The sequence below is a fragment of the Cervus canadensis genome, chromosome 11 (genome assembly GCF_019320065.1).
Source record: "Cervus canadensis isolate Bull #8, Minnesota chromosome 11, ASM1932006v1, whole genome shotgun sequence".
NCBI lineage: Eukaryota > Metazoa > Chordata > Mammalia > Artiodactyla > Cervidae > Cervus > Cervus canadensis.
Window position 1 is genome coordinate 73,175,624 of NC_057396.1, and position 26,398 is coordinate 73,202,021.

Here is a 26,398-nt window from a genome sequence, read left to right on the forward strand (position 1 = left end):
CTGTGAATAACCAATATTTTGACATCTATGACATTCTTAAGAATGCTTTTGCAGTGTTTGCAAGTGGACCAAAACAACTGCACTCGTTACAAAGCATGCTATCAAATTAATTCCACATAGTTGCATATACTGTACCTGTCCACAGCAGTGAATGGTAGCACCAGGTATTTATGGCTTCCTTCATAGAGTCTTAGTTGTGCTGTCCATTATTTTCCTTTTTACTAGAATTCTTAATAAGCTCAGGTGAAATTTAAAATAAAAAGATTTACACTTTTTTTTTTAATTTTTTTATTAGTTGGAGGCTAATTACTTCATAACATTTCAGTGGGTTTTGTCATACATTGATATGAATCAGCCATAGATTTACACTTATTCCCCATCCCGATCCCCCCTCCCATCTCCCTCTCCACCCGATTCCTCTGGGTCTTCCCAGTGCACCAGGCCGGAGCACTTGTCTCATGCATCCCACCTGGGCTGGTGATCTGTTTCACCATAGATAGTATACATGCTGTTCTTTTGAAACATCCCACCCTCACCTTCTCCCACAGAGTTCAAAAGTCTGTTCTGTATTTCTGTGTCTCTTTTTCTGTTTTGCATATAGGGTTATCGTTACCATCTTTCTAAATTCCATATATATGTGTTAGTATGCTGTAATGTTCTTTATCTTTCTGGCTTACTTCACTCTGTATAATGGGCTCCAGTTTCATCCATCTCATTAGGCAACTGGTTCAAATGAATTCTTTTTAACGGCTGAGTAATATTCCATGGTGTATATGTACCACGGCTTCCTTATCCATTCGTCTGCTGATGGGCATCTAGGTTGCTTCCATGTCCTGGCTATTATAAACATTGCTGCGATGAACATTGGGGTGCATGTGTCTCTTTCAGATCTGGTTTCCTCAGTGTGTATGCCCAGAAGTGGGATTGCTGGGTCATATGGCAGTTCTATTTCCAGTTTTTTAAGAAATCTCCACACTTTTTCCCATAGCGGCTGTACTAGTTTGCAATCCCACCAACAGTGTAAGAGGGTTCCCTTTTCTCTACACCCTCTCCAGCATTTATTGCTTGTAGACTTTTGGATAGCAGCCATCCTGACTGGCGTGTAATGGTACCTCATTGTGGTTTTGATTTGCATTTCTCTGATAATGAGTGATGTTGAGCATCTTTTCATGTGTTTTGTTAGCCATCTGTATGTCTTCTTTGGAGAAATGTCTGTTTAGTTCTTTGGCCCATTTTTTGATTGGGTCATTGATTTTTCTGGAATTGAGCTTCAGGAGTTGCTTGTATATTTTTGAGATTAATCCTTTGGTCTGTTTTCATTTGTCCTATTATTTTCTCCAATCTGAACGGCTGTCTTTTCACCTTACTTATAGTTTCTTTTGTAGTGCAAAAGCTTTTAAGTTTCATTAGATCCCATTTGTTTAGTTTTGCTTTTATTTCCAATATTCTGGGAGGTGGGTCATAGAGGATCTTGCTGTGATTTATGTCGGAGAGTGTTTTGCCTATGTTCTCCTCTAGGAGTTTTATAGTTTCTGGTCTTACATTTAGATCTTTAATCCATTATGAGTTTATTTTTGTGTATGGTGTTAGAAAGTGTTCTAGTTTCATTCTTTTACAAGTGGTTGACCGGTTTTCCAGCACCACTTGTTAAAGAGGTTGTCTTTTTTCTATTGTATATCCTTGCCTCCTTTGTCGAAGATAAGGTGTCCATAGGTTCATGGATTTATCTCTGGGCTTTGTATTCTGTTCCGTTGATCTATAGTTCTGTCTTTGTGCCAGTACCATACTGTCTTGATGACTGTGGCTTTGTAGTAGAGTCTGAAGTCAGGCAGGTTGATTCCTCCAGTTCCATTCTTCTTTCTCAAGATTACTTTGGCTATTCGAGGTTTTTTTGTATTTCCATACAAATTGTGAAATTATTTGTTCTAGTTCTGTGAAAAATACCGTTGGTAGCTTGATAGGGATTGCATTGAATCTATAGATTGCTTTGGGTAGAATAGCCATTTTGACAATATTGATTCTTCCAATCCATGAACACGGTATGTTTCTCCATCTGTTTGTGTCCTCTTTGATTTCTTTCATCAGTGTTTTATAGTTTTCTATGTATAGGTCTTTTGTTTCTTTAGGTAGATATACTTCTAAGTATTTTATTCTTTTTGTTGCAATGGTGAATGGTATTGTTTCCTTAATTTCTCTTTCTGTTTTTTCATTGTTAGTATATAGGAATGCAAGGGATTTCTGTGTGTTAATTTTATATCCTGCAACTTTACTATATTCATTGATTAGTTCTAGTAATTTTCTGGTAGAGTCTTTAGGGTTTTCTATGTAGAGGATCATGTCATCTGCAAACAGTGAGAGTTTCACTTCTTCTTTTCCTATCTGGATTCCTTTTACTTCTTTTTCTGCTCTGATTGCTGTGGCCAAAACTTCCAACACTATGTTGAATAGTAGTGGTGAGAGTGGGCACCCTTGTCTTGTTCCTGATTTCAGGGGGAATGCTTTCAATTTTTCACCATTGAGGGTGATGCTTGTTGTGGGTTTGTCATATATAGCTTTTATTATGTTGAGGTATGTTCCTTCTATTCCTGCTTTCTGGAGAGTTTTAATCATAAATGAGTGTTGAATGTTGTCAAAGGCTTTCTCTGCATCTATTGAGATAATCATCTGGTTTTTATCTTTCAATTTGTTAATGTGGTGTATTACATTGATTGATTTGTGGATATTAAAGAATCCTTGCATTCCTGGGATAAAGCCCACTTGGTCATGGTGTATGATTTTTTTTAATATGTTCTTGGATTCTGTTTGCTAGAATTTTGTTAAGGATTTTTGCATCTATGTTCATCAGTGATATTGGCCTGTAGTTTTCTTTTTTTTTGTGGCATCTTTGTCTGGTTTTGGAATTAGGGTGATGGTGGCCTCATAGAATGAGTTTGGAAGCTTACCTTCATCTGCAATTTTCTGGAAGAGTTTGAGTAAGATAGGTGTTAGCTCTTCTCTAAATTTTTGGTAGAATTCAGCTGTGAATCCATCTGGTCCTGGGCTTTTGTTTGCTGGAAGATTTTTTGATTACAGTTTCGATTTCCTTGCTTCTGATGGGTCTGTTAAGATCTTCTATTTCTTCCTGGTTCAGTTTTGGAAAGTTATACTTTTCTAAGAATTTGTCCATTTCATCCAAGTTGTCCATTTTATTGGCATAGAGCTGCTGGTAGTAGTCTCTTATGATCCTTTGTATTTCAGTGTTGTCTGTTGTGATCTCTCCATTTTCATTTCTAATTTTGTTAATTTGGTTCTTCTCTCTTTGTTTCTTAATGAGTCTTGCTAATGTTTGTCATTTGTTTATTTTTTTCAAAAAACCACCTTTTAGCTTTGTTGATTTTTGCTATGGTCTCTTTACTTTCTATTGAATTTATTTCTGCCCTGATTTTTAAGATTTCTTTCCTTCTGCTAACCCTGGGGTTCTTCATTTCTTCCTTCTCTAATTGCTTTAGGTGTAGAGTTAGGTTATTTATTTGGCCTTTTTCTTGTTTCTTGATGTAAGCCTGTAATGCTATGAACCTTCCCCTTAGGACTGCTTTTACAGTGATCCAAAGGTTTTGGGTTGTTGTGTTTTCATTTTCATCCATTTCTATGCATATTTTGATTTCTTTTTTTATTTCTTCTATGATTTGTTGGTTATTCAGAAGTGTGTTATTTAGCCTCCATATGTTGGAATTTTTAACAATTTTTTTCCTGTAATTGAGATCTAATCTTACTGCACTGTGGTCAGAAAAGATGACTGGAATGATTTCAATTTTTTTGAATTTACTGAGACTAGATTTATGGCCCAGGATGTGATCTATTCTGGAGAAGGTTCCGTGTGCACTTGAGGAAAAGGTGAAGTTGATTGTTTTGGGGTGAAATGTCCTATAGATATCAGTTAGGTCTAGCTGGTCCATTGTGTCATTTAAGGTTTGTGTTTCCTTGTTAATTTTCTGTTTAGTTGATCTATCCATAGTTGTGAGTGCGGTATTAAAGTCTCCCACTATTATTGTGTTACTATTAATTTCCTCTTTCATACTCGTTAGTGTTTGCCTTATATATTGCAGTGCTCCTATGTTGGGTGCATATATATTTATAATTGTTATATCTTCTTGTTGGATTGATCCTTTGATCATTATGTAGTGTCCTTCTTTGTCTCTTTTCACACCCTTTATTTGAAAGTCTATTTTATCTGATATGAGTGTTGCGACTCCTGCTTTCTTTTGGTCTCCGTTTGCGTGAAATGTTTTTTTCCATCCCTTCACTTTTAGTCTGTATGTGTCTCTTGTTTTGAGGTGGGTCTCTTGTAGACAGCATATATAGGGGTCTTGTTTTTGTATCCATTCAGTCAATCTTTGTCTTTTGGTTGGGGCATTCAACCCATTTACATTTAGGGTAATTATTGATAGGTGTGGTCCCGTTGCCATTTACTTTGTTGTTTTGGGTTCACGTTTATACAACCTTTCTGTGTTTCCTGTCTAGAGAAGATCCTTTAGCATTTGTTGAAGAGCTGGTTTGGTGGTGCTGAATTCTCTCAGCTTTTGCTTATCTGTAAAGCTTTTGAATTCTCCTTCATATCTGAATGAGATCCTTGCTGGATACAGTAATCTAGGTTGTAGGTTATTCTCTTTCATTACTTTCAGTACGTCCTGCCATTCCCTTCTGGCCTGGAGGGTTTCTATTGATAGATCAGCTGTTATCCTTATGGGAATCCCTTTGTGTGTTATCTGTTGTTTCTCTCTTGCTGCTTTTAATATTTGTTCTTTGTGTTTGATCTTTGTTAATTTGATTAATATGTGTCTTGGGGTGTTTCGCCTTGGGTTTATCCTGTTTGGGACTCTCTGGGTTTCTTGGACTTGGGTGGCTATTTCCTTCCCAATTTTAGAGAAGTTTTCAGCTATTATCTCCTCGAGTATTTTCTCATGGCCTTTCTTTTTGTCTTCTTCTTCTGGGACTCCTATGATTCGAATGTTGGGGCGTTTCACATTGTCCCAGAGGTCCCTGAGGTTGTCCTCATTTCTTTTGATCCTTTTTTCTTTTTTCCTCTCTGCTTCATTTATTTCCACCATTTTATCTTCTACCTCACTTATCCTATCTTCTGCCTCCGTTATTCTACTCTTGGTTCCCTCCAAAGTGTTTTTGATCTCATTCATTGCATTATTCATTTTTAATTGACTCTTTTTTATTTCTTCTAGGTCTTTATTAAACATTTCTTCTATCTTTTCAATCTTTGTCTCCAGGCTATTTATCTGTAACTCCATTTTGTTTTCAAGATTTTGGATCATTTTTATTATCATTATTCTAAATTCTTTTTCAGGTAGATTCCCTATCTCCTCCTCTTTTGTTTGACTTGGTGGGCATTTTTCATGTTCCTTTACCTGTTGGGTATTTTTTTGCCTTTTCATCTTGTTTAGATTGCTGTGTCTGGAGTGGGCTTTCTGTATTCTAGAGGTCTGTGGTTCCTTTTTATTGTGGAGGTTTTACCCAGTGGGTGGGGTTGGACGATTGGCTTGTCAAAGTTTCCTGGTTAGGGAAGCTTGCGTCGGTGTTCTGGTGCGTGGAACTTGATTTCTTCTCTTTGGAGAGCAATGGAGTGCCCAGTAATGAGTTTTGAGATGAGTCTATGTGTTAGATGTGACCTTGGGCAGCCTGTATGTTGACACTCAGGGCTATGTTCCTGACTTGCTGGAGAATTTGCGTGGTATGTCTTGCTCTAAAACTTATTGGCTCTTGGGTCGTGCTTGGTTTCAGTGTAGGTATGGAGGCTTTTGGACAGTCACTTATTACTTAAAGTTCCATGTAGTCAGGAGTTTTCTGGTGTTCTCAGGTTTTGGGCTTAAGTCTCCTGCCTCTGGATTTCAGTTTTATTTTTCCTGTAGTCTCAGGACTTCTCCAATTATACAGCACTGATAATAAAACTTCTAGGTTAATGGCAAAAAGATTCTCCACCGTGAGGGACACCCAGAGAGGTTCACAGAGTTACATGAAGAAGAGGAGAGGGAGGAGGGAGATAGAGATTAGAAGGAGGAGAAAAATGGGGACTCAAGAGGAGAGAGACAGATCTACGCAGTTGTCTGTTCCCAGAGTGTTCTCCGTAGCCCATACACCTACAGAGATTCACAGAATTGGATTGGGAAGAGAAGGGGAAAGGAGGAAATAGAGGTGTTCTGAGGTAGAAAACAGACAGTCAAGATTGGGAGAGAATAATCAACACACTCCTGAATAAAAATGGACCTGTATTTCGGTTTAAAAATAGGGCTTCTCTTCTTTTTTTTGTAAGGTTATAGTGTATTGAAAATGAAAATTAAGGAGTAGTAGAGGAGTACTAGAGTACTTTAAAAGAAATAAGACAAAAAGAAAAATAGCACATAGAAGAGAAATAGGAAAGAAAAAAAAGAAGGAAAAAAGAAAAAAAAGAAAGAAAGAATTTTTCCTAATTAAAAAAAACGTAAAAATCTATGAAAATGAAAGTTAAGGAGTAATGGAGGAGTAATAGGGAATTTCAAAAGAAAATGAAAGAGAAAAAATAAAAAAGAAAAGACAAGAAAAACAATTATTTAAAAAAAAATGGTAGAAATATATCTAGGAATTTCTCTGGAGCTGTTGCGGTCAATGTGGTTTTGGTTCAGTTTCAGATAGCTCCTCGTTCCAGCTTACACTTCTCAATATCTATAGGTCCCTTCTGGTGTAGTCAGTGTTACCTACAGGGATTTTAATCTGTTGCACCTGTCCCTTCTGAAGTGATTCCCTTTGTTTATTGGCTTCTGTTTGCTGGTCTGTTCAGTGTCTAATTTCTGCCCTGACACAGGCGGGCGGAGGTGGTCTCTTGTTCAGGTTTGCTGGTTCAGTCCTGCTACGGGGAGGGCAGAGCCCTGCAGACAGATACCGCTGTGTGTGGGGAGCACTCGCAGTGTTCCGGCCACACTGGGTTTGCCCCCGCTCATGTGTGTGTGTGCTTTCCCCGTCTACACTGCTCAGGCTCCCGGCTGCTCTATATAGAGCGGGCCCTGCGTTGCATGCGGTTCCAGTTTTCGGGTATTCCACAAAAGCGCGGACTCAGTTGGGCCTGCGTTTTGTGCCTTCCCCGCCCCGAGCAGCTCAGGCAGCCAGGAGCTTGACGGGTGCACTCTCCCCAGGTGTGGTGTGCCTTCTCCCCTCCGCGGCCCCAGCCTCAGTTTCCGCCCACGCCAGTCAGGTGCGTGTGCCCTGTGTCTAGCCGCGATCCTCCCAGTGGATGTCGACCATCCAGAATCTCAGGAAATCATTGGTTAGAAACTGGAGGCCTGTTTGCAGTATGGTAGGGGATGCCGCCTCTGGGGCTGAGTTTGCCCCTTTCCCCTCCCCCCTGCCTCGTGCCTCTGGCGCAGATGGGCTGGTCCGCAGCCGGCTAACTCCTCTGGACTTGCACGGTCCCTTTGTCCTGCGAATGGCTGGCAGTGTGTTCGGGCTGGTTAATTTTCGCTCTCTCTTTTGTTATCCCACAATTTAAGTTGCTATCTCACAAAAGCTCCCTCCGATTGCCCTCAGGGCACTCAGGCCCGGTCCTTACCCTAAGCAATGCCGCCTGCTCCTCTCCGTTCTGCCCCCACTTGGTGGTGGCGGATGTGGGCGTCTGTGGTACTTTTCTGCTGGGAGTTGCTATTAGCCACGTAATCTGTGGGTTTTATTTATTTTTCCTCCCAGTTAGGTTGCCTTCCGAGATTCAAAATCTTCCCCCAGAACCGCCAGTGCAAGGGTTTCCTGGTGTTTGGAAACTTCCTCTATTAAGACTCCCTTCCTGGGAATGGTCTCCATCCCTAGCTCTTTGTCTCTCTTTTTATCTTTTATATTTTGTCCTACCTCCTTTTGAAGACAATGGGCTGCTTTTCTGGGTGCCTGATGTCCTCTGCTAGTGATCAGAAGTTGTTTTGTGAAGTTTGCTCAGTGTTCAGTTGTTCTTTTGATGAATTTGTAGGGGAGTAAGTGGTCTCCCCGTCCTATTCCTCCACCATCTTGGCTCCTCCCTGGAATTGGAGTTTTAAAATGCCATTATATGCACATTTAGCTCCCATCAATAGGAGTTGGTACAAGAAATGATGTGGGGTTTTATGTTCAACTGCATAAATGGAATGAAGTCCCTGGCTGTACACACCAGGTTTGGGAATGGCCTTGATACAAAGAGCTATGTGTATCTCAGGAACTAAAGATCTATTTGTGTTCAACTCTGACAAATGGAGTGGTCCACAGAGCCTGTTTATAGTAACACAGGCCCTTGGGCTTATTTCTAATGCCTTTCAAGCTTGAAAGACCTTCTGATGGAATGGAGTAAATTATATATATACATACGCACATATATATGTATGTGTATGTATGTATATATGCACTTGTGTATGTATATATGCATGTGTGTGTAAAAAAATGTACAGTAGTTGTCTTTTCTCTATCTAATTTATCTCACTAAGCATCATACCCTCCAGGTCCACCATTCACGTTGTTACAAATGGCAAATTTTCATTTTTTTATGGTTGAGTAAAACCTCAGTGAGGTATCACTTCACACCTGTTCAAATGGCAAATAAAAAAGACAAGAAATAATACGTGTTGGTAAATGTGAAGGAAAGGGAACCCTTTGTGCACGTGAGTGGGATGTAAATTAAAGCATCCACTATCAAAAATAATATGGAGGATCCTCAAAAGATTAAAAATGTGACTACATACAATCTGGCAATTCCACTCATGGATATCTATCTTAAGAAAACAAAAACACTTATTTGAAAAGACATTTGTGCCCTAATGTTCATCTAAGTGTTATTTACATAGCCTAGATATGGAAGCAAACTAATTGTCCATAAATAGAGGAATGAATAAAGAAGATGTGGTACATATATTTACCAGATATTTTGTGGGGGTTTGGTTTAAAAATCATGATGGGTAAATATAAGCATAACATAATACCAGTAAAGATACGTGGGGGTAGTGGTGCATTTTTTAAGCTTAAAATAACTAAAGAAAACCTGATAGATTTGACCATATATGTGAAACTTTATTCCTGCTTTATTTTATTCTATTCCTTTAAACAATTCTATTCTATTCTGTCCTACCAAGCCAATTTTATTAATATTCCCATTGTTGTTTTTCAGTCACTAGGTCATGTCCGACTCTTTGTAACCCCATGGACTGCAGCACGCTGGGCTTCCCTGTCCTTCACTATCTCCTGGAGTTTGCTCAAACTCATGTCCATTGAGTCAGTGATGCCATCCAACCATCTCATCCTCTGTCACCTCTTTGTCCCCCTGCCCTCAATCTTTCCCAGCATCAGGGTCTTTTCTAATAAGTCAGTTCTTCATATCAGGTGGCCAAAGTATTGGAGTTTCAGCTTCAGAATCGATCCTTCCAATGAATATTTGGGGTTGATTTCCTTTAGGATTGACTGGTTTAATCTCCTTGCAGTCCAAGGGACTCTCAAGACTCTTCTTCAGCATCACAGTTTAAAAGCATCAATTCTTCAGTGCTCAGCCTACTTTATGGTCCAACTCTCACACCTGTACATGACTACTGGAGAAACCATAGCTTTGACTATATGGACATTTGCAGGCAAAGTGATGTTTCTGCTTTTTAATATGGTATCTAGGTTTGTCATAGCTTTTCTTCCAAGGAGCAAGCCTCTTTTAGTTTGATAACTGCAGTCTCCATGCATAGTGATTTTACTCCAATTAATAGAACTAAATTGAAGCTTGAAAAATGCTATTCTTATTCAGAACTTGAGAAGGAGTATATTAGTACATATTAATTAAGATCATACACAGTAAAACAGAACTTGGGTTTATATTCTTACCTTTATACTCAATAGCTGTGTGGCAAGTTCCCTAATATCTCTGAGCTTTTGTAACCACATATATAAAGTGAAAATGATAATAATAGTAGTTACATAGTTAACTTTTGTGAAGAGACTGGAATAGTATCTTGTTACATAAGGAGCACTAGTTGTTTGCTATTATTTGTGTTTGTATTAGTCAGGGTCCTCTGGAGAAACAGAACCAATAAAATGTGTGTGTATAAGTAGAATGACATTTATTTTATTTAAGTAATCAACTCATGATATTATGGAGGCTGGCAAGTACAATTTCTGCAGGGTGGAGTTTCAGGAAAGAGTTGATGTTATAGTTCAAGCCCAACCATCAGGCTGAAGACACAGGAAAAAAGAATGATGGAGTGTCAAGTCTGAAAGGAGTCTGCCACAGGATTCTCTCTTGTTCAGGAAAGATCAGTGTTCTATTCTAATCAGGCCTTAGCTGATTAGATGAGGCCCACCCACATGCTGGAGGGCAGTCTGATTCAAAATGCACTGGTGTGAGTGTGACTATTATCCCAGAACACCTGCACAGAATCATTTAGAATAATGTTTGACCACAGACTGGCATTGTGACCCAGCCAAACTGACACATAAAATTAGTCATCATCGAGCTGAATAGATTTCATGTCATAGTTAAGTAAAGAAACATGTTAATTGTTCAGTATACTGAAGACACTGGGAAGGATAATATATTATTTTCAAATTATTTTCAAATATCACATTTTACTGAAGCAAATACAATTCAAAATGATAAGAAACATGATTTGAATTTGTAAAAAAATTACAAATAATTTTTTTCCAAAGTTTTGAATGGAAAACTTGAGTTGGCTTCCAACAGTTTACCTCAGCCTTTTCATTTGAAATGACTATGAAAAATTTCTGAAGAATAGAGTTTTAAATTTAAGAAGATTTTTTTTAACTTAATTTTTTAATTGGAGTATAGTTGCTTTTCACTGTTGTGCTGGTTTCTGCTACACAGCAGAGTGAATCAGCTCTCTATATGCATATTATCTCTCTTTTTTTTAAATTTTCTTCCCATTTATTTCCCACCAGGCATGGAATAGAGTTTCTTGGGCTATGTAGTCAGTTCTCTTTAATGATCTATTTCATTTGTTGGTGTTGTTTAGTTGCTGTCATGTCAGACTCTTTGTGATCCCATGGACTGTAGCCTGCCAAACTCCTCTGTTCATGGGATTTCCCAGGCGAGAATATTGGAGTGGTTTGCCATTTCCTTCTCCAGGGTATCGTCCCGACCCAAGTGTCGAACCCAGGTCTCTTGCTTTGCAGGCAAATTCTTTACCACCTGAACCACCAGAGAAGCCCTATCAATTTTATCCATAATAATAACTTGAAATTTAATTTTTGCCTCTTTCAAATATTTAAAGGGTCTGACATTAAAGTTTAAAAAAATGGTGTTAAAGCTGTCCTTCCTTTTCTCCCTTTGAGAAACACAGTGTTGAGATTTCCTGTTACAATGCAAATGAATTTCAAATCCAATCTCATGTTCACATAGAGCAGATTCCAAAAGCTGATGCATCTCTAAACTGTGGAATGTTCACGCAGTGTTAGATAGTCATGTTGCAGCCTAGATGTCAGTAAAATGATAAGTCAGCTAAAGGTGCACATATTTCTGATGAATGTGAAGACAGGTTTGGGAACCCAGGTGGAGCTGCATTTGCCAGGAAACTTCACCAGACACAATATTCACCCCTTCCTGCCCGACTGCCTCTCCACAGCCCTATCCTGCTGTCCCATGGCCCTTATCCACAGTGGGGCCGTGGAGACAGTTGTTCGGGTGCCTGGATTAACCAGATTAACATATGATGGCAAGGCGGAGAACAGAGCAGAAGATGTCGGGGTCAGTCTCCCTGGGGTCCCGGGGCCAGGCCATCAGAGCACCTCTGCAAACTGCCTTCCATATTGTACCTGAGGAGGCTGCCAGGTTTGCGTGGCCAGCTCCCTGTCTTTGTCCCCTTATTTCTAGGCACCCTTGTACTTTGTACATTAATCGAAAAGCTCTTTTCATTCAGCACTGTCCACCTAGCAGAATATCTGCTACAGAGTAGGTGCTTAGTAATTGTTAAATGAGTGTTCACAAACCAGCTAATATTTTATATTGTCATATTCATCCTAATTTCAGTAGAAAATCTTTGTTTTGTTCTTACATGGCTAGAAAGTTTCCTGACAATAGCTGGACTATTCATCATAGTCAAAAATGTGGAAAAAAACCCCAAATATCCATTGACAAATAAATGGATAATCAAAGTGATATATCCATATAGTGAAAGTGAAAGTGAAATTCGCTCAGTGGTATCCGACTCTTTGCGACCCCATGGACTATGCAGTCCATGGAATTCTCCAGGCCAGAATACCAGAGTGGGTAGCCTTTCCCTTCTCCAGGGGATCTTCCCAACTCAGTGATTGAACCGAGGTCTCCCACATTGCAGGCAAATTCTTTACCAGCTGAGAAACAAGGGAAGCCCAAGAATACTGGAGTGGGTAGCCTATCCCTTTTCCAACAGATTTTTCCCACCCAGGAGTCAAACCCAGGTCTCCTGGGTTGCAGGAGGATATCCATATTTTTGGATTGTAGAATTGTGGATTATAAAGGAATGGGATTCTGATACATGCTACAACATAAATGAAATTTAAAATATTCAGCTAAGTGAAATAAGCCAGACACAAAAGGACAAATATTATATGATTCCACTTACGTGAGGTACTTGTACTAAGTCGCTTCAGTTGTGTCTAACTCTGTGTGACCCAATGGATTGTCACCCATCAGGTTCCCTGTCCGTGGGACCTTCCAGGCAAGAATACTGGAGCGGGTTGCCATTTCCTTCTCTAGGTCATCTTACCAACCCAGGGATCAAATTCCCGTCTCTTACATCTCCTTCATTGTCAGGCGAGTTCTTTACCACTAGGCCCACCTGGGAAGTGAAGAGTAGTCAAATTCACAGGATGGAAAATAGAATAGTGGTCACCAGCAGGTAGGGGAGGGGACACTATGGAGCTATTGTTTGATAGGTAAGCGTTTTAGTTTCAAATGATGAAAAAGTAATTCTTGAATTGGATGGCAGTAATGGTTGTATGAGTGTTATTTACCTAATGTCACTTATACATTGTCAATTTCATCTAATGTCAATTATACATTGAATGGTTAAAATGACAAGTTTATATATGTTTATGTTATTTTACTATGATTTTTTAAAAGCTGATAGACAGGATTTGTACAGAATAAGGTTGCATGTTCTGCCTTAAAGAAATTTCCAGGTCTCTACCTTTTCTCTAAAAAAACCAAAAACTAAAAAATTAGAACCTGAAAATGATTTTAAAATGGCTTTTTTAATGAATTTCATCCTTAAAAGTGCAAGCTTTGGGCTCAGATGCACCTGGCTACAGATGGAATGATCAACTACTAAAATAATAATTTTTCTCTGTTGAATATTTAAGCCCAATGAACTGTAGACTTAGTCCTATATATCAAAATATTTTTCAGCTATTGCTAGTCTTAAACAAGTGTTTATAAACCATGAAGATATCATTCTCTGGCTAAATGTGTAGTAAAAATAAAATGTTATACAGATGTTTTCAAAACACAAAATAGGGGAGAAAGGTTTAAAACAAGGAAGATAAAAAATGAACCACTTAACTTAATAGCAGTTGTTATTGTGTGATGAGATCATTGAAAAAAATTTTCTATGTTACTGTGTTGTTTAAGCTTTTCACAATGAATATGTTTCTATAAAATCTACTTAAAAAGGACCCTAGGATACCCTTAAGAATGTCCACTTAATTCTTTATTGTCCTTTTCAAGGGTAGTAACTCTCCTTTTATTTATTTTTAATTGAGATTGGGATTTGAAAATAAGCCTGTTTAACATATTTATTATTCAGTATCAGTCAATAACAATGCTTCAAGCATTCCCTTCCCAATTTATAGACTTCCAATTTTTAATTTACTATTTCTTGGTATAAAAGACACATTCACCATTCTCATTTCATACTTGGATTTACCTGGTTTTAAACTTGAGGCCCCTGTGTCATGGATTTTGCCCTTGATGAGGTACTTCTAAGGGCTTTTAGGAGATTCTGGGCTTGTGGACACTTTGGTGGGAAAAAAAACAACGGGAATAGAAGATGAGTCTGGGGGAAGTTAAATGACTATAACCTTTGCATAATTTTGCTTGTAAAATTGAGATGAAACTAATACTCTGACAAATGTGTAAGTGTTTATGTGGGAAGCCTGAGAGCATACGGACTGTTGATAATGTTGATGGTACAGGACTGGTGATCTTGTGCAGGTAAGATTAAGAAGATATTGGTCTGGGAAGCTCACTGGAGAGGAGTCAAAGGGAAGAGTATCAGACTGAAGTTTGTCATTAATTTTTTCTTTAAACTCCAGATGCTACCTTGCTCCCAGGAGAGTCTCACATTTATAAAACAGAATTACAGCCATTTCTGAGCAACAAAATAGGGCTTATTTACTAAAGTTAAAATACTATCATTTGTTGGGCTTCATTGTTGCTGTTAATAAAAATAATCAGAAAAATGTAGTCTCTATCCTTAGGAGTGCCCCAATCAAATAAAGCATGGCTAATGTATAATGACTAAAATTTGTGACAGAATTGTTAATAGTCATAAGAAGGAAACACAGAGTTTGATGAAGACTCAAAGGAAGGAAGGAATATTCATTGTGTATTAGATTAGGCAGTAAATAATCATTGTGGAGGAGGTGCCCTTTGAGACGGGCACTGAAGGTAGGATTTGGGTGTCCAGCTGTGATGAGAGGAATATCGGGTGAAGGGAATGACTGAAGGAGGGGCCTGGTGATGTGACAAACAGGGGTCACATTTAGCTGAGATTATGGGGAACAGTACAGTCAAGTTGTATGGGATAGGAATAGAAAACTAGGTGGAGTCATATTATGGTCTAATTGGTTTAGTGAGCTGGGACATTATTCTCTAGAAAGAGGTTAATTTTTATCACATTAGGGCTACCCTGTTGGAAAGGTGGCTTTGTGTAGGATAGTCAGAGTGTCTAGAGGTGATGCGACCTGGTAGGAGCTAGTGCAATAGTCTGGGTGACAATAATAGTGATAATTAAGCAAGAATGAGAAGTAATATTTATTGAGCACTTACTATCTTCTAGGCACATTATACACAGTGTCTTATTTAATTCCTGACTGTGGGTACCACTAACTTGCAGCTACGCTTGAAGAAACAGAAAGTCAGGGGTTTTAAATAACTTGCTAAACATCAAGAGCTGCTGTTCCAACCTAAAAGTGTCCTCCTAAGGTACACACATTCTTTTGTTTTTGCTTTTAATTAAGTTTTTATTTTTGAGGTAATTGTAGACCCACATGCAACAGTGAGGAATGATACAGAGAAATCCCGTGCACTTTTTACTTATTTTTTTCTAATGTAACATGTCCTGTGCTTCACCTACTTTACACATCTACCCACCTCCAAACCCTTGACAATCACTGATCTTTTTCTGTCTGTATATTTCTGCCTTTTCTATAACGTCATGTAATGGGAATAACAAAATATGCAGCCTTTGAAAACTAGGACCCATGTTCTTCAACTAGCAAAGAGTTTGAGTTACAGCCTTTCCTATAGCTTCTGATTTTTATAAAGCAATTTAATCTTCCAGCTTTGCCAATTTTTGCTAAATGCGAATAAATTTTTCTGTTGTTTGTTTTGTAGGGCAAACAATCTAGCTTCAAGAAACCAGGGTAACAAGCAATAAACTTACAATGCTAGAAAGAACTACCCCACACCTTATGTTAATTTACAAAGGCATTGTGATTCCCCCGGGGTCAGTTCTTTGCCGCCTCACTGTATCAGGCCTCAAGAGCTACATTTCAGAGTTGAACAGCAATTATCACCCATGATGTTTTATTTAAAAGGGCATTCATTAATTAGTTCCTCTGAAACTTGTTTAGGAGTGAGGCAAATAATTTCTTTCAAGGTCAGTAATCACCCATCTCTGAACACTCAATCAGTCTTACTAATGCCCAAAGCATCTTGTTAGAAAGAAGATCAGTAAAAATGTTGGGTCTTGGAGTCTGAGTCTCACACTGGCATGGGAAACCTAAGTTAGTTTTTGCTGTGATAGCTTCTCTGAAGGTTTAACTTCTGATTGCTCAGGTCTGAAACTCACTCAAAGCTTTTCTGATCCCAGGAGGGTTAGAAGGAAAACCACCTTAGCAATCATCTGGGCTGGTCCTTCTGCTGGTGAGATGAGGGAGCTAATAAATAAAGAATCAATTGGCTCAAGGTCATGGAGGTAGAAATGCAATATGAAGAACCTGGTCCTGCTGATGATTAGGGCGGTTACCCCTTGCAGGGTCCCATGATACTTATAAAAAACAGCGTAAAGAAGCAAGGAGTGAAGGGAAGAAAGCTCCAATAACTAATCACACTGAAAGAGAACATTAAACATTTTATGATTAACTCATGACTATTCCCAAAGGACATTCTCTTACAAAAGACAATCATATTCTTGTGGAATTTTAGAAATATGTGGTAGAGAAGTAAAGGAGAATGTTTTGAAAAGAAAGTCAGAGCTTCCTGGTACTTTTTGATACAGGCAGTAAGGGGAAGGAAATAGTCTTGAGCACTCAGGGAAATAATGACCCTTGCTCTCAATTAAATCAACTTTGCTTTCTTTTCTGGCCAGCTTTTCTTTAACATAAATTGAATCTTTTCTCTGAGAGATAGTTGATTGATATAATCTGCTGAATGGATATAGCAAATATGCTTTATATATTTTCAATGCATGTAAACTTGTATGTGTATATGCTGTATGCTGCTGCTGCTAAGTCACTTCAGTCGTGTCCAACTCTGTGTGACCCCACAGATGGCAGCCCAGCAGGCTACCCCATCCCTGGGATTCTCCAGGCAAGAACACTGGAGTGGGTTGCCATTTCCTGTAAACACACCCATAAACACACTCTGAGCAAATATATGACAGAGCAAGCATTATCTTAGCTTAGGGGGAGGTCCTGAATTGATGAAATAAGTTTAAATGGGTATTACAAGGCATACCAATGCTAAGTTTTCAGATAAAAGTGAGAGGGTTGCAATAAAAAGCCATGACTAATCATGCAAAAGAGAAACATTGGTGGAACTCTTGCTGTTACAGCACATGAAATAGTCAACTGAAAATGGATTAAAGACTTAAATGTAATACTTTATACTGTAAAAACTAGAAGAAAACTTAGAGGGAAATATCCTTGACATTGACAATTTTTTGAATGTGACACCAAAAGCCCAGAAATCAAAAGCAAAAATATATAAGTGGGCTGTATCAAAATGCTTCTGTACAGCAAATAAAACTATCATCATAATGAAAAGACAACTTGTGTTTGGAAAAATATTTGCAAATCATAGATCTGATAAGGAGTTCATGTCCAAAACATGTAAGGATCTCAAACATCCTAGTAGTAAAAAATGTCAAAGAAGTTGATTTAAAAAATGGGCAAAAGACTTGAATAGACACTTTTTTTTTCCCCAAGGAAGACATACAAATGACCAATAGGTATGTAAAAATATACTCCACATCACTAGTCATCAAGAAAGTGCAAATTAAAACCATAATGAGGTATGGACTCATACTTGTTGGAATGACTATTGTCCTAATAGTGTTTTGCACATGTGTCTTTTTGAACTGTGGTTTTCTCAGCTATATGTTCAGTGGTGGTTTCTATTTTTAGTTCTTTTTTTTTTTTTTTTAAGGAATCTCCATACTGTTCTCCAAGTGGCTGTATCAATTTACATTCCCATCAACAATGCAAGAGAACTCCCTTTTCTCCACCCCCTCTCCAGCATTTATTGTTTGTAGGTTTTTTGATGATGTCCATTGTGATTGGTGTAGACTGGCACCTTACTGTAGCTTTGATTTTCATTTCTCATGTATGGATATGCAAGTTGGACTATAAAGAAAGCTGAGCACCAAAGAATTGGTGCTTTTGAACTGTGGTGTTGGATAAGACTCTTGAGAGTCCCTTGGACTGCAAGGAAATCCAATCAGTCCATCCCAAAGGAGATTAGTCCTGAATATTCATTGGAAGGACTGATGCTGAAACTGAAACTCCACTACTTTGGCCACCTGATTCAATGAGCGGACTCATTTGAAAAGAATCTGATGCTGGGAAAGATTGAAGGTGGGAGAAAAACAGGATGACAGATGATGAGATGGTTGGATGGCATCACCGACTCAATGGACATGGGTTTGGGTAGACTCATGCAGTCTACGGGAGTCGGTGATGAACAGGGAAGCCTGGCTTGCTGCGGTTCTTGGGGTCTCAAAGAGTCGAACACGACCGAGCAACTGAACTGAAGTGATTTTGGTAATGTAAGATAGTCTTATTTTAATTTTTAAATTTCTTTAAATAAAAACATCTATTACTTTATTTTCTGTAATTGGTAATTCCAATATTTCAAACCCCATGTTATTCAGTTCTGTTATCTGCTGTTTCTGCTTAGTTTTGTTCAGGATAATGATTTTCTTTATATATTTGTGTATGAATTATACTTTTTTTTTTTTTTTTACTGATTTTACCTGCAGGAATCTTAAGGTAATCTGGCATATTGTTATATTCTTCCTCATAGTTTTACTTTGTTTCTGCCAGATAGCTAAGGTGTTCACAACCAGCACAAGGTTCTGTTAATTTATTACCTAATAATGCAAATTTCAACTCCACATCCATGTGAATTCAGGGTGGTTGTTAGAAATGCTCATGGGGACTTTTTTTTTTTTTAACCAAACAGAAGGTCTTTTCCCATCAAAGTAATTTTTTTTTGAAACCATTATTTACTAAAATTCCAGTTTTGTGTCCATCTACACTGTGTATCCAAGACATAGTTTCCCATCCCCCACTGAAGTCTATAAACCAAAGGTCTATGTTTACTGTAATGGCAGAAGTCCTTATGGCAACCTCAGCACCATCTCATGACCCCACTCTCGTTGCAGGTTCATTTTTAATCTTCAGTGCTAGGTATTTTCTTACTTGCATCTTACTGCATCTCTAGTCTCCCGGCAGGCAGGTTCGATCCCTGGGTCAGGAAGATAGGAGAGTATTACAGATTTCCCAAAAAGTAATCATTGTAATGACAGTCTCAGTAGGTGAGCTAAACAATAGATTAGAAATATTTGCAGAGAGAATTAGTGAGCTGGAAGACATGTATGAAGAATTCCTTACATATGGGCCAGTATGACAAGGAATGGAAACTATGAGAAGGAAGTTAAATGTGGAAGTTGGAATAGAATACATAAAATTAGCATGTCAGAAAGAAAGAGAATGTTTTAGGAAATGATGACTGAGAAGTTTTGAGAACGGCCAAAAGATAAAAAACGTTTGGAAAGTACGAAGACTCTCAAGCAGAATAAATAAAAATTGTCCACAGTTAGCAATACCATTGTGAAAAAAAACCTGAACAAAAGAAAACAGAATATCATAAAAGCAGTCAGAGAGAAGGGAATGACAGATTCTGAAAAAGCAGACTTCAGGACAGTAAAAATAAAACACCAGGTGAGGAAAACAAAATCCTCAAAGTGTTGAGAGAAAATAATCATGGTCTAGAAGTGTACATCCATGGATCAATTATACCAAGTAGGGCAAAAGCATCATCTACATTGTTTTAATGCCAGAAATCTTTATCCTGAATTTAATCATGATTAAGCAACCTGAAAAAAAATCCAGATGAGGGGAACATCTCAAAAGTTTTTTTTTTTTTTTTTTGAAACCTAAAAAAGTCAATTTCAAAAAATACAGACAAGAAACAAAACTAAGAACTGCTTTAGATTTTTAAAAGACTAGAAAGATATTATAACTATCATAAACAATCCTTAATTGGATCCTTAATCTAAGAATAAAATATCTACAAATGATATTATTGGGGCAAATAGGGAAATTTAAAGAAATTTAAGTAATGAGTACACAGCTGCTGCTGCTGCTGCTAAGTCATGTCAGTCGTGTCCGACTCTGTGTGACCCCATAGACGGCAGCCCACCAGGCTCCGCCGTCTCTGGGATTCTCCAGGCAAGAACACTGGAGTGGGTTGCCATTTCCTTCTCCAGTGCATGAAAGTGAAAAGTGAAAGTGAAGTCCCTCAGTCGTGTCCGCGACACCATGGACTGCAGCCTACCAGGCTCCTCCGTCCATGGGATTTTCCAGGCAAGAGTACTGGAGTGGGGTGCCATCGCCTTCTCCGGAGTACACAATAGATCATGTCATTTTGTGTGCTCAGTCTCTCAGTCATGTCCACTCTTTGCAACCCCATGGAGTGTAGCCTACTGTCTGTGGGATTCTCTAGGCTAGAATACTGGAGTGGATTGCCATTTCCTTCTCCAGGGGACATTCAAGAATTGAACCCACAGTTTCTGTGTCTCTTGCATTGGCAGGCAGATTCTTTACCACTGAGACACCTGGGAAGCAATACTAAATTCCTTTGGCAAGAAAGCTTGGTTATGATAGAGATTTTCTTTGTAGAAGATAAATGCTGAATAGCCCTTATCTATTTGTCAGAGTACAGATAAAGCTAAATGGAAAGAAAAAGAATAGGTTAATCTAGGTGAAGTTCATACCAGTGTTTCTTGTACTATCATTTTAACTGTTATGAAGGTTTTATTTCTAAAAATAAGAAATTAATAAAATTGGGTAAAATGAAACACTTTCATGCAAGAACAAATGCAGAGTTTAACCATCAATAGGTGTACACTAAAGATGCTTCTAAAGACTTGTTCAGAAGAGAGGAATATGATTTCTAAGCAAAGTCTTAGAAGAAAGAAGAAACAGTGAGCTTAGAAACTGGCAAATGTGGGAAATAACATATTGGCAAAAACAGAGGCAGTTTTAAATATTGATAATATTGTCTATGTTGTGTGTGTTAGTCGCTCAGAGGTGTTTGACTCTTTGTGACCCCCTGGACTGTAGCCCACCAAGCTCCTCTGTCCCTGGGATTCTCCAGGCAAGATTACTGGAGTGACTTGTCAAGTCCTCTTCCAGGGGATATTCCTGACTCAGGGATCAAACCCACGTCTGTTATGTCTCCTGCATAGCAGGCAGGTTCTTTACCACTAGCACCACCTGGGAAGCCCTTTGTCTATGGGGAAGTGAGAAATTAAAAATATCAGCTAACACTAACACCTTATATTTGAGTATTCACTACATTTAGAGTACTCTAAAATTCTTATACTTTATTACTTAGATGTATGTATTTTCAAAGGAGAAGGCAATGGCACCCCACTCCAGTACTCTTGCCTGGAAGATCCCATGGATGGAGGAGCCTGGTAGGCTGCAGTCCATGGGGTCGCAAAGAGTCAGACACGACTGAGTGACTTCACTTTCACTTTTCACTTTTATGCATTGGAGAAGGAAATGGCAACCCACTCCAGTGTTCTTGCCTGGAGAATCCCAGGGATGGGGTCTTGCAGAGTCGGACATGACTGAACTGACTTAGCTTAGCATGTATTTTCAAAAATTATGAAAGATAACAATGAAGTTTTTTTAGAGTTTAGGGGAATAAATGGACTTTTAAAATCTATCAATCTAAATTAAAATAAAGAAGGTAAATAGAATAAAAGGAAAAATCAAGACAAATAGAAATCCCCTGAGAAGGCATAAATAAGTCTAAATGAATTAGTAAGGAAAATAAAAATGGACTGAACTCATCATTAAAATTCAAAGATTGTGAGTGTGGATTTTATAAATGTAAATCAAGCCATTTGATATAATAGACAAAGATGAAAAAGAAATGAAACAAGTAATAATTAAATAAATAATGGCATAGGAAAGAATGTCATGCAGAAATGAAAATTAATTGACATGAGCTAAACTTCTTAACCCAAATAAAAAAACACATAATATTGAGGCAAAGAGCTTATAGATTAATTATAGCACAGTAAAATACTGAGGCTTTACGGTTACTGGTAACACTTTACATTCGGTGGTTATATGTGTTGGTTGTATATTCTACATGCCTTTTGTAATATTAAACATTATTTACACCCCCAAGTTGCCTTTAAAGCACAAGTTACAGACACACCACCTCTCTCAGCAAGTCAAAATGCTGCCAGTTTTACTAAATCAAAGCCACATCTCCTTTGCTAGACATTAGAAGGTATTACCATTTTCAAGATTAAAAGACAAATTGGTACTAAAATATATTCGGGATTATATAGACTAGAGATGTGAACAACCAGTGATGCTAACTCCAAACAGGACGCACAGGACTGTTGTCCCAAACTAAGGGCAAGAGGCACAGGCAGGCACATACACAATGATGGAGTGTTGCTCTAATTGGCAGCGGTTTCTATATTAATATACAGCAGATTTTTCTTGTATCTCTTTCAGTGATTTTTTCCCCCCCAGGTTTACTGATATATAACTGACATATAACATGTAAGTATAAGGTGCATAGTGTGATGATTTGCTACCCAAATACATTGTCAAATATTTATAGTAAGATTAGTTGACACATCTTTCACCTCACTTAACTGCCACATTATCTTTGTTATGGTGAGAACATGCAAAATCAACGTGTACAGCACCTTTCAAGTACTCGACAATAAATGTTAACTGTAGTCACTGTGCTGTACATTAGATCCTCAGAACTCATTCCTCTTACAACTGGAAGTTTGTACCCTGTGACCAACATTTCCTCCAATCTCTGGTCCTTGGCAACCACCGTTCTACTCAAAGATATTAAGTAAGGTAAATTATGGTTCTAGACCTGACTTTCCCTTTCCCCAAAATGTTAACTGGTAACTACGATGAATTATTTCAGTTGCAAATCTTTCAGAGAGCATTGACAATATCCAAGGCATTGTTTTAAATACTGATGTTCAAAGTGTTCCCATCTCTCCTGGTCAGCAGATCCTGCTATTCATTCCCACTCCTGATTTTCTGGAAGAGGATTCTTCTGGAGTCTGCAAAGAAACAAGAGATAAAATTCCTGGTGTATTTTCCTGACGTATAGGCTTGGATTTTCTTTCCAAGACACTATAGAAAAATTTGACAAGAGTTATTTTTTTGGAAAGTCCCATCTATGTTAAAATATCCTTTTCTGTGTGTGTGGCAAAGTGGTATGTTGCTTTTGCTACAAATGGGGGATTTATTTTTAAGGGCTGTTGGATTAAGGACCATTCTCATGAGAATCTTAAACACTGTGGACTTAAGTTGAATGCACAGGTATTGAGCTTCCCAGTTGAGACCATTTAAAATTTTTTTGTTCAGGTCTGTCCTTTAGGCACTTTGCACTACTTTACTCCAAGAGTTTGGGGACCACCTGTTCCAACATGTAGCTGATCTTGGATTTTGAAAACTTGGCTTTGCATCTTCGATTTTCCATTTACTTTAAGTCTTAGTTTCTCTCCTTACACTTTAGGCCTAATGACACCAGACATCGCTGCCTTGGTGTTGCTGAAAGAGCGAGTGTGGAATGCCCATACATCTATATGTGTTTTGAACTGTGGAGGGTATTGCCATGAAAGGATTATCAGAATTATTCCTGTTAGAAGGCATCTCCAAATCTGGGTGCCCCTCTTTCTTCTTTCCCTGATGCCGCAGTTCTCATTCTCACCTACCTGAAAGACTCTTGGGGCCTTACACAGCCAGGATCCTCAACATGAATGCTGTTCCCATCATGAGAGAGAGTCACATGCCTCATTTTATTAACATGATTAACTCCCTGCCTCACTTTAAATGTTGCCAAAACATTGGCACTGCTGCTGAATAGAAATATGGAGACAGGGTTTTGGAGAAAAGACAGAGTAATTTTATTTCTTTGTCAGGCAAAGAAGGAACATAAAAGGCTAGCACCTCAAGAATTGTGCCTTCTTCTTAGGGAAATAGGGAGAGGTTTTATTGTCAGGGTTCATGGTCTGGGGAAGGTGTAAAGGATCAGAGTGCTGAAAGTCTTGCATTCTTCTTCTTCTGCAAAATCTATGGTCAAAGCCAGCATCAGGTGGCTCAGTAACAGTTTAGTGCCTCTGAGGTTATCTGCCTGTGACCTTTTTGTTTTGAAACACAAGACTGCTACAAGGGATCTTAGGGGGAGAAGAATGCCAGGTGCAGAGCATAATTCATATGGAGTCAGAGAGTAATTAGCTTTGTGAAAGCCATATCTACCTTCAAGTGTTTGTTAGTAGCAACAGCCAAAGAATAACACAGATTGTTTAACTCTTGCAGACCTGTTTGGCTGGTTTGTATTTAAGGCCGTTTATTCATTTCTATTTTTGCTGCAACATTAATCCTGCGGTAGTCTTTAGAAGAAACCTCACAAGCATTACCCGATGGTTTTAGATTCAATGAAGAGGGTGAAGCATGGTAAATAATGCTGGTCACCACTCACAGTTTCAGTGTAGGTTATTTGTTAAGTACAGTGAGGATTTGGGCAGTCAAATTCCAACTGCTACAATGTCTGCCTACTTGGTAGATATTCAGGCAACAGCTTCACCCTCTCTCACTGAATTTCTTCCATGACTCCTTATTCTTTTGGGATAAAATTCAAACTCATTTTAGAGAGCTCTTTTTATGTTCTTGAGCTCAACTGCTGAGGGAGTCTACAGAATTCAAATCCTTTCTCCTCCAGGTATTAGATGCCCTGGCAGGGATTCTGGCCGAACAACAAAAAGTTATTATAAATTCACATTTTATTGCCTCCTCTTCTTATATTTGGTCATTTCTAGTATTAAATGGCTGTATTCATCTTTTACCTAGCTGGACGGGCAAGGTGGTAGGCTGTCTGTCACATTAATTTTTAAAGCATGAACTCTCAGAGACATTCGGCCTGTGCCCAAAGCCTGGCTCTGTCACCCATTAACCTAGTAAATGTGGGCAAGTTACTGAATCTCACAGAGACTTTGGACTTTGGGGTTTGTGGGCCTAAGGTTTCTATAATACATTAAATTATATAATTCATGTTTACTGAAGCACTCAAGATATTTGAATCTGTTACCTGAAAAACTACCAAGTATGCAGACCCTGTAGTAGTCACGATTTGATTGACCAAATCCTCATTTCACCTAATGAATAATCTACACTGAACCTGTGAGTGGTGACCAACATTACTTACCATGTTTCACCCTCACCAGCTATCCAATTGCATCTTGATCACTGGCTGATGTTGCACCAAGAGTCAGAACTTGCCAAGAGGGAATTATTGCTCTCAATCTGTATAGGAATGAAGTCTACAGTTCCCTTTCACTGGCCATACTTGGGCTTCTCGAACTGGCCTTTTATTCGAATGTCTTTTTTAAAGCCAAGTTAATTCTACTTCTCTTTCATAAGCTCCAAACTTTCCATCTTCATATCTATTGCCTGAGTTCATGCCTGTTCTGCCCGTAGTCCGAGTTCCCGGTTGGGAAAGAAGACCCCTCGAAAGAATGCAACTCACAATAGGGGAATTTATTACTGACTCGAGCCAGGGCCTCCCACCCTCACCAAGTGTGTGAGGACGAAAGGCCCCGAGCCCCAGTTCTGTTGGTTTTTTATTAGGTCAAAATAAGCAGCAGGTAGTTGGCGCAATCAGATTGGTTACACAGTGGGTAGTTGGCGTAAGCAGATTGGTTACACAATGGGTAGTTGGAGTAAGCGGATTGGTTACACAGTTGCAAGGTAATTTTTGTTGGCCCAACGTGGGGCTTTCAGCTTTCCCCTGATAGGTTCCCTTTTTTCTGGCTAGGCATATGTTGATTGGCTGGCTCCAGGAGACCTGATAATTATGTTACCTTGGGAAACCAGGCCTACTCCTAATCTAGGCTGCCTGCCATGGCGTTAGCCATGACAGCCTCACATTTCCCCCCTGTCTGTTGTTCAAGTAGAGGAATCTTCCTCTTCACCCTGTGAAATTGACTGATATTGTTGTCTCAATACCATAATTTGGATGGTAATTAGGCGCTCTCTAATAAATGAGACCAGACGGTTTAAAATGCATGGACCAAAGTCAGTAACAATATTAATATTATGAGTGGACCCTGGAGGGTGGAAATCAAAGTGGTCAACCAGGGGGAGCGCTGAAACCAAGATTCAAACCAGCCTTGTTGGGCTTTCCGTCTCTTTCACTGGGCTAGTCCCTCTCTTACTTTCTGGAGAGATTTTTGTACCACCCCTGAATGGTCGATATAGAAACAGCATTCTTCTCTCGGTGCTGCACATAATCCTCTTTGTTGCAGAAACAACAAATCTAAACCTCTCCTATTCTGTAACACTACTTCAGCCAAGGAGCTCAAGGATTCTTGGAGGTGTGAAATGGACTGTTCTCGTGGTTTCGCAACCCCAGGCGGTGCAATAAAAAGAGTCAACTCCCCCACATTTTTCAATTTGGTTCCAATCTCTTCCTCCCCCCGGGCAGACATAGACAGGCACCTGTTCATAGTACTGTGGGCCTTTCCACTCACAGTTACAGGTGAACAGACTGAAAGAGCCGTGGGCAAAGAACTTGGTCACTTGGTGGGGACCAAACCCATTACCGTCAGCTGCCAGCACGCACAAATCAAAGGTCAGTACTGGCCATCATGTCCCTTTGGGGGCCACATTGGAG

The 26,398-nt window shown here is 38.9% G+C and overlaps 1 protein-coding gene across 1 annotated transcript in view; it reads right to left on the bottom strand.

Annotated features, from left to right (window-relative positions):
* The window catches only part of LOC122450481 (fatty acid desaturase 2-like protein FADS2B), a 914,319-nt gene that overhangs the window by 250,857 nt on the left and 637,064 nt on the right, over window positions 1-26,398 (bottom strand). The gene's annotated exons all lie outside the window — the stretch shown is intronic.